The sequence below is a fragment of the Rhopalosiphum maidis genome, chromosome 1, assembly GCF_003676215.2.
Source record: "Rhopalosiphum maidis isolate BTI-1 chromosome 1, ASM367621v3, whole genome shotgun sequence".
Taxonomy (NCBI): domain Eukaryota; kingdom Metazoa; phylum Arthropoda; class Insecta; order Hemiptera; family Aphididae; genus Rhopalosiphum; species Rhopalosiphum maidis.
In genome coordinates, this window is record NC_040877.1 from 92,619,269 (window position 1) to 92,629,646 (window position 10,378).

Genomic DNA, 10,378 nt, shown 5'->3' on the forward strand with positions numbered 1-10,378 from the left:
TTGTTATGTTTATGATAGATTTATTTTTTCAATGCTTATAAAGCTTGTTTGATTGTCGTATGCCAACGTTTGGAAGGTATATTTAACTATATATTAATTTATATTGGGATAAATAGCTGGACTAGTCTCTTTAGAAAACGTTACATCTATTTCTCATTTTTAATGTCTGCTAAAATGTTGAACATTGTTATTATTTTGCTAATCCTGTATTCGTGTGTAATATTAATAGTTTTTACTTTTGCCTGCTTAATATTCTTAAACGATTGAATATCAATTATCTATGAATATTATTTTTTAAATAATTACAGTATCTATTTAATAATATTTTTAATTGAACTAAATTTAAATTGTAGATTTTTGAACTTTTTTTTAGTGATATAGAGATAATATGAAGAAGATTATTAAGTTATATAACTTAATAAAAAAAAAAAAAAAAAATAAATAAATAATAATAATAATTAACCTCTTTTTATTTTTATGCTTATGCGCATATTATAATATTGAGTGACTGGACATAACTCTTTCTAAAAAAACCTGTCTGGAATTGATAAATAATAATAATGTACGTCTGCAGGTTTATAAAGTTATTAATAATTATGAACATTTACAATGAATTCGTTATTTTATGATTAAAATTTAGCATATCAATAAAATATAAAAACGTTTTAAGGTTCGTAGATTTTTATATAAGAAAAGACTTTTAAATTTAAAATTGAAATAATATTCTATATTCAAGCTACAATATTATTATATTATTATTATCGTGAAAGTTACGGTGTAAAATTAATTTTGCACGTGATTTGTTTATACTATTTACTGTTTTACAGGTTTTATAAAGTAAATAATTAGATTAGAATATGATGTAAGTATTAAACTTAAAATGGATTAAGTGTAATATTAGGCATAACATGAAATTGTTTGAACATAAAAGTAAAATAAACCTAGTAAAGCATTTTTTTAAATGGATTTATCCATAACATTTATGTGTTTTTAAATATCTACTAAAAGATAGACTTTTTATTATCATTATTATTATGATTATTAAAATAAATATTTAAAATGTATACGTCAAGGCATAATAAACAAATGATATACATACACAAGATGGATGAAAATACAACAATGATATAAAATGTACACGGGGAGTGAACCTATCCAGTAATTAAATCAATCGTTAATGGTTTTTACAAAAAGTTTAATAAATAAATTTTGTTAGATATTATATAATTTATTATTAAAAATTAAACTATGAAACGACAAAATAGTAATGCTTAATTTCCTTACATTCAACATATTATGTATTGCAACGTTAAGCGGTGATTGATCTATATTTAATTTAATATATAATAGTTCATCAATGAATTTATAAATAAAACTACTACGATTTTGAAGTGTTTATATTAGCTTATTAATTTTAAATAATCAACTATATTAATATTCGTTATATATTAACGAAAAGATTAAAGTGATCATTTCTAAACTGCTATGTACAACAACGCACAATTATTATAATGGAATAAATATGAATATTATATAAGTATTATTTCAATCCTCATCACGAAGTTATCACTTTTATAACGCCATTTGTGATGATTAAATTAAATTCAATAAGCAATTCTTATAATGTTTTCCGTTGTACTTTTCTTCAAATCATCCAGCCATCTTCACGGACCACGGTTAACTCGTTTCATGTTAACCAAAATAAAGATAAATATGATTATAAACATTTATTTCGTTTCTTTAATTAATTATTGTTGACTAAACGTTAATTATAGAAAAGATATTTTATTTTTACGAAAAATGTTTAAGCCATTATGTGGGTATACCGTATGAATTTCTACAACTTTGACAAAGATATGTGAAAATTAAAATCAAATTATGGTTTTAATAAATAAAACAGGATTAATTTTTCAACTATTTTTATACTTCCAAAATATTTTGTACTGATTAGAAACATACAAATCCAACAAACTTGTCGTACCTACAAATTATAAGTGGGTATAAAGAGAATAGCCACTCCAAACGTCAATGATGACATTGTTATGTTTTATTAAATAATAAGACATATGTTAAAAACAGTAAGGTTTTATAATGAATTTAAAATTGTACACACAGTCGGGCCGTGCAGAGGTTTATCCTGTTATGTTCGACGATTTTATGGTCGTAATCATATTACTGTAGATTAAGTATATATTCGTATAGGTACATATAAAATGCAGATAGAATGCTTTCCTTCACAATTATATTCTTTCAAAATCATTATACGAATCGGGTATACACTTGTAGACGTCTAAAATTACATAATCATCTACGTCATTAAATTTTAGGTTAAGAAATTAAAAATCGTCAGTAATTTTTCGAAATTTATATATTTTGCTAAATACACAAACAACATTATATTTTATTTTGACTATATCCAACATACGATTTAATATTGTTATGCCTTATGCCTAAATAAACTTTTAATTTAATCTGCTTCGTGTTTTTTTAGTATATATTCTAGTGAAAACAAGGTTTATATTTATTTGCAAAGTAATACTACACAGACATAGTACAGTAATAGATACACAATGTAATATGCAAATATTGATCCATTGAAATCGCGTGCACTATACGTACGAGCATTGCTGATTTAAATATTACGGCATAAGAAAATTCACAGGCCCTATTAAACATACTGACTATTTATTTAGTTTTACTTAATAAAAATATTTCTGACCTTATTTAAGTCAATGCAATTGATTATGTGGGTGGAGTGGCTCAGATGTCAGCAATGCTGACGATGGTACATTATCGTGCTACCTTAGTAATAACGAATGCGTTGAATCGGTAGTGGATATTATATTACGATTTGGAAACTCTAGATATCTTACCTCGGGATTATTCTGATGAAGTTCCGAACGATGCAGACTAAATACGGTGCAGTAGTATATAATACTACTAGACCGTACTAACTTGGCTATTAATTTATTATTATATTTTATATATTTATTGAATTTATATATAATTTATTGATGTTCCACAGTTAATAAAATATCTTATAACTAATGTTAGTCAATAACATAGCACAATCACAACCCGAACGGCTAGATTACATAAATATAAAATAAAAATATATGCCGTACCACACAGGTGACGAAACAGAATAATTATAATAAAAACAAATGACAAACAAAAACATTTATGTACGACCTGATAACAACTGATGGCACTGATGGCAAGCGTTGGTGATGACGGTGGCTGTTGTTTCCGTTATCCCGGCACATCGCTGGAAATCCGAGCATGGACCGACCAGACGGCGACAATCCACCGAACGTCGGTTGTCCAACACGGGTCAACGACCGCGTATACGTACGGGAGTTTTATACAGCAAAAACCTTGTATCACGGAAACATGATTAAAACAGTTGAATGCGATTGATTGGATTCCGACGTTAAAATGTGTAATGGAACGAAAACAACAAACGATCGTGTTCGCGCTTCGTTGGACAAACGAAAAGCGTTTGGTCGCGAACGGCTTTGGTCGCACTGCGAGAATTCGGACGGGCGATGGCACGAAGCGAAAAAGGCTTTTTGTTTGACGCAAAAGTCCGAAAACAATAGATCGTAGACACGGGACTTGTGCGGCACGACGATGAGCGCGAGGCTCGGATGCCCGTAAATCAAAGGCGGAATACGGTGATGACGCAACGGTTTTACGACGACGAACCAAGAAAAAGGGACTGCTACGCTAGACGAACGGTAAAAGATAAGAGACGGGGCGGCGGCGGCGGTGGGCATCAGCGGTCATCGGCTAGCCCCCTCCCACGGTCCCTCCGGAAGGACAAAGTTTACATGGAGTGTAGTCTGCTGTACATCAACAGGGTTGCAAACGTTACGACGTAGACTTGTCGCCGCACCAAATTAAAATATTAAATGTGTATCCAAGATCCAACAGTTATTAATAATAATACCTAAGTATGTTTATTTAAAATATATATCGTATAGATTTTCGTAACCCAATGCATTCGGGGTTAGTCACTTTTATTTAAAATAGGAAATAATATGTTAAATATATATATTTTTATTCAAACCTTTTCATTTGACTTCTAATATCCCCAGAGATCACGTAATTCACTGCTTTTATTTAACTTGTTCATAGATGATATACAAATTTGCCAATTCGCGAGGTATGTCATTATATTATTAAAATCTCCAATAATATTACTAAAAAATAGATAAGTATTAACAAGTTAGGGTCACACATTTTCGTTTCGATCTATAATATTATTTTTATCATACAAATGATATATATATATATTTTTTTATTTCGAATGGACCAGTTTGAGTGAATTTTGTACCGTCTTTACTAGTCAGCTGGCAGAATACATCTTTAACATCAATGTTGACGACACAGACTCTAGCTTTACAGGGGTGTGTATATTATATTGTATAGTTATACAAATTGTTCACTATTTTATGATGTTATACTTTTTATTATATTTTAAATTTGATTAGACAAGATATTGTATGATACGCCTATCGCTAATTACAATATTATAGTATAAAATTACCTCCTATGCAACATGAAAAAATGAAAATAATTTATTTACACACGCGATTAAAGGTATAGTTAGTACATTGTGATATATCACAGATATAATCTAGTTAATTTAAAATGATGTGTAAATTAATCGAGACTGTCAAACTATATGTTCCCAGGGAAAACTGTGACTACTAATAAATTATATGTAAAGAAAATTAATAATGATAAAAAAATAATCATAGACATAATTGTATTAATATGTCATATTAAGTATTACAAAAACCGAAAACCGCCCAACTATAAAAAGCTATATTTCGCTAACGAACTAATGAAAAACAATATCTTTTATATTGATTGCAGTTGAATACAGTGTATTTATAAACCTTTGGTATTATAAAGGCTTAATACCAATTTAGTTCAATGTCATATGCAAGTGCCATTGTACACTTACATTTCGGGGAGAGAGATTCTTAATCCATATGAAAATTTTGCAAATTACTGCCCATCCATCCTATTCTACTGCTGCTATACTCTTAAAAACCTATATCTAATTGGCGGTTGCATATTTTTCTTGTAGACTATATTATAAGTCGTTAATTTTTAATAATAGATTTAATAACTCAAAAATAAAATAATAAAACAGTAATTCATTGTGTAAGTATGATTTTCAATTGATTCGTATTTTAATAACAAATCAAAGTATATAATATAATTACAGTAATATCCCTCGTTTTCCGCGTTTTCTTTATCCGCGGTTGGGTCCACGAAAACATATTATTGCGTATGACCTAACCTTGCGATTGCGATAACGTTTCAGCGTTATTAAATAGGTATAACACATATATATTATACGTAGTTACTACTTACTTCTCACTGTCACACAAGGATGAAAAAATTATAATATCGCTGAATGTCTTGTAACATCAATGAATCACTTGACGAAATTTAACCCACCACTATAAATGCTTTAATTGTATGAATTAAACAATTATTAATTGATTTTTAAAATTAAAAAAAAAAAAACCTAACCTCCCTTTTTACGTTGATTTATGGTCTGGTTATCCGCGGTTTTCTTATCCACGCAAGTTTGCTGGAACGTAAACTCCGCGGATAACGAAAGATTACTGTAATAAAAATAAAAAAAATAAATCAATTATCATCAAACCTATTTAGGTTACCTAAAAGGCTAACAACATTATATTTTGATTATAAAAAACGGTGTAAATTTAGAATACAAATAATTATATTCAGAAAAAAATTTGCCATATGAGGTAACAGTAGATATAATGCATTTTGATAAAAAAAAAAACAGGCTAAAAAATGGTGTAAACAATTTTGATTAGTAGCAAAGTTAAACGAATGAGATAAAAAAAAAACCGAAAAAAATCTTGCCATATGGGCTAACGTGAGTAGGTAAAATACGTTTTTATAAATAAAACAATGTATATAAATGAAAAACAAACGATATTTTGAACAACAATCATAAGAAGAAAACAATGCTAGTAAAAAAGGAAAGCAAAAAAACAAATACATCGGTGGAAACACACGAAAATAGGCGAGGGGGGAGGATACGAGATGGCGATTCGGTGCGAAAAAGCAATGCCTCCGCAACGTTTTCCAAACAGCCCACGAACAGACGAGTGTCACGAAATCGTTTCGCTCGGCCGCACGATACGACCATCACTAGACGGCGAGCCGAGGCATGACAGCTTCGGCAGTGGGAACGACAGAGACTAAAACGGTACGTTGCGATTGAAGACGATTTGGCCTGCGTAATCGGCATTAACCAGTTGCACGCGACCCGGCAAATTCCCGTTCGCCTCGCGATGACAAAAAAAAATTATATGCTCTCCCCCTCGCCACTGACGTGTCCCTTAGTCGGCCACGTCTGTCATCCAAGGTGGCAGCCTGAGTAACGTGCCACGGGCCCGGTGAAACGCACAGTTTCCACGGTTCAAGCACCGCTAACGTCCGTGTTCCTGGCTCAAAACAATATGTCGTCACTCACCTTGTGCCAAAATCTCTCTGCCACCTCCGTCGTAGTGATCGACCACATCGACGACTGAACTCGCGACACCCGACTGTCCACGAGTGGTCGGAAAACGAGGTCAGGTAACATACCACCGCGCACCATCCATGCTCCGTCTCGTATTCCCTCCTTAACTAATTTCGTCGCCGTCTCAACGCACGCACCTCCGACGGTCCCTTGTTCAGGTATCCAAGTTTTTAGAGACATTGAGTGTACACTTCCGCCTTAAAAATAGGTAAAATTAGATTTTTAGGTGAAAAACGTCAATAAATGAACAAGGGCCGTGGGGGGCCGTAATATAAAAAAAAAATATCGACTATTTGGCGTTTTTTTGCGCGTAAACCGTTTTAGGAACCCGTCCGACGTTGTGTGTAAAGTTTCAGAGTCGAAAAATAAATCCTTCACCAAGAAAACTTGCAAAGCATTATTTTTCAAAAAAGTGGTTTTTACCGTACTTAGGTGGTTTAAATTTGGATTTTCGGAAATTTTCTGATATGGGAGGAAGGTCCGACGGTCCGTTGTACAGGTGTCAAGTTCTTAGAGTCATCGCGTGTTCGCTTCCGTCTGAAAAATACGTAAATTTAGATTTTTTGGTGAAAAACGTCAATAAATGAACAGAAATAGTGGGGGGCCGTAATATAAAAAAAAAATATCGACTATTTGGTGTATTTTTGCGCGTGTACCGTTTTAGGGACCTGCCTGACAATGCGTATAAAGTTTCAAAGTCGAAAAATAAATCCTTCACCACGAAAACTTACAAAACATTATTTTTCAAAAAAGTGGTTTTTACCGTACTTAGGTGGTTTAAATTTGGATTTTCGGCAATTTTCTGATATAGGAGGAAGGTCCGACGGTCCCTTGTACAGTTTCCAAGTTTTTAGAGTCATCGCGTGTACGCTTCCGCCTTAAAAATACGTAAAATTAGATTTTTAGGTGAAAAACGTCAATAATTGAACAGGTGCCGTGGGCGGCCGTAGAATAAAAAAAAAATATCGACAATTTGGTGTTTTTTTGCGCGTGAACCGTTTAAGGGACCTGTCTGACAATGCGTATAAAGTTTTAGAGTCGAAAAATAAATCCTTCACCAAGAAAACTTGCAAAGCATTATTTTTCAAAAAAGTGGTTTTTACCGTACTTAGGTGGTTTAAATTTGGATTTTCGGAAATTTTCTGATATGGGAGGAAGGTCCGACGGTCCGTTGTACAGGTGTCAAGTTCTTAGAGTCATCGCGTGTTCGCTTCCGTCTGAAAAATACGTAAATTTAGATTTTTTGGTGAAAAACGTCAATAAATGAACAGAAATAGTGGGGGGCCGTAATATAAAAAAAAATATCGACTATTTGGTGTATTTTTGCGCGTGTACCGTTTTAGGGACCTGCCTGACAATGCGTATAAAGTTTCAAAGTCGAAAAATAAATCCTTCACCACGAAAACTTACAAAACATTATTTTTCAAAAAAGTGGTTTTTACCGTACTTAGGTGGTTTAAATTTGGATTTTCGGCAATTTTCTGATATAGGAGGAAGGTCCGACGGTCCCTTGTACAGTTTCCAAGTTTTTAGAGTCATCGCGTGTACGCTTCCGCCTTAAAAATACGTAAAATTAGATTTTTAGGTGAAAAACGTCAATAATTGAACAGGTGCCGTGGGCGGCCGTAGAATAAAAAAAAAATATCGACAATTTGGTGTTTTTTTGCGCGTGAACCGTTTCAGGGACCTGTCTGACAATGCGTATAAAGTTTTAGAGTCGAAAAATAAATCCTTCACCAAGAAAACTTGCAAAGCATTATTTTTCAAAAAAGTGGTTTTTACCGTACTTAGGTGGTTTAAATTTGGATTTTCGGAAATTTTCTGATATGGGAGGAAGGTCCGACGGTCCGTTGTACAGGTGTCAAGTTCTTAGAGTCATCGCGTGTTCGCTTCCGTCTGAAAAATACGTAAATTTAGATTTTTTGGTGAAAAACGTCAATAAATGAACAGGTGCCGTGGGCGGCCGTAGAATAAAAAAAAAATATCGACAATTTGGTGTTTTTTTGCGCGTAAACCGTTTAAGGGACCCGTCTGACAATGCGTGTAAAGTTTCAGAGTCGAAAAATAAATCCTTCACCACGAAAACTTACAAAACATTATCTTTCAAAAAAGTGGTTTTTACCGTACTTAGGTGGTTTAAATTTGGATTTTCGGGAATTTTCTGATATAGGAGGAAGGTCCGACGGTCTGTTGTACAGGTTTCAAGTTTTTAGAGTCATCGCGTGTACGCTTCCGTCTGAAAAATACGTAAATTTAGATTTTTTGGTGAAAAACGTCAATAAATGAACAGAAATAGTGGGGGGCCGTAATATAAAAAAAAAATATCGACTATTTGGTGTATTTTTGCGCGTGTACCGTTTTAGGGACCTGCCTGACAATGCGTATAAAGTTTCAAAGTCGAAAAATAAATCCTTCACCACGAAAACTTACAAAACATTATTTTTCAAAAAAGTGGTTTTTACCGTACTTAGGTGGTTTAAATTTGGATTTTCGGCAATTTTCTGATATAGGAGGAAGGTCCGACGGTCCCTTGTACAGTTTCCAAGTTTTTAGAGTCATCGCGTGTACGCTTCCGCCTTAAAAATACGTAAAATTAGATTTTTAGGTGAAAAACGTCAATAATTGAACAGGTGCCGTGGGCGGCCGTAGAATAAAAAAAAATATCGACAATTTGGTGTTTTTTTGCGCGTGAACCGTTTCAGGGACCTGTCTGACAATGCGTATAAAGTTTTAGAGTCGAAAAATAAATCCTTCACCAAGAAAACTTGCAAAGCATTATTTTTCAAAAAAGTGGTTTTTACCGTACTTAGGTGGTTTAAATTTGGATTTTCGGAAATTTTCTGATATGGGAGGAAGGTCCGACGGTCCGTTGTACAGGTGTCAAGTTCTTAGAGTCATCGCGTGTTCGCTTCCGTCTGAAAAATACGTAAATTTAGATTTTTTGGTGAAAAACGTCAATAAATGAACAGGTGCCGTGGGCGGCCGTAGAATAAAAAAAAAATATCGACAATTTGGTGTTTTTTTGCGCGTAAACCGTTTAAGGGACCCGTCTGACAATGCGTGTAAAGTTTCAGAGTCGAAAAATAAATCCTTCACCACGAAAACTTACAAAACATTATCTTTCAAAAAAGTGGTTTTTACCGTACTTAGGTGGTTTAAATTTGGATTTTCGGGAATTTTCTGATATAGGAGGAAGGTCCGACGGTCCTTGTACAGTTTCAAGTTTTTAGAGTCATCGCGTGTACGCTTCCGTCCTTAAAAATACGTAAATTAGATTTTTAGGTGAAAAACGTCAATAATTGAACAGGTGCCGTGGGCGGCCAGTAGAATAAAAAAAAAATATCGACAATTTGGTGTTTTTTTGCGCGTGAACCGTTTCAGGGACCTGTCTGACAATGCGTATAAAGTTTTAGAGTCGAAAAATAAATCCTTCACCAAGAAAACTTGCAAAGCATTATTTTTCAAAAAAGTGGTTTTTACCGTACTTAGGTGGTTTAAATTTGGATTTTCGGAAATTTTCTGATATAGGAGGAAGGTCCGACGGTCCGTTGTACAGGTGTCAAGTTTTTAGAGTCATCGCGTGTTCGCTTCCGTCTGAAAAATACGTAAATTTAGATTTTTTGGTGAAAAACGTCAATAAATGAACAGGTGCCGTGGGCGGCCGTAGAATAAAAAAAAAATATCGACAATTTGGTGTTTTTTTGCGCGTAAACCGTTTAAGGGACCCGTCTGACAATGCGTGTAAAGTTTCAGAGTCGAAAAATAAATCCTTCACCACGAAAACTTACAAAACATTAT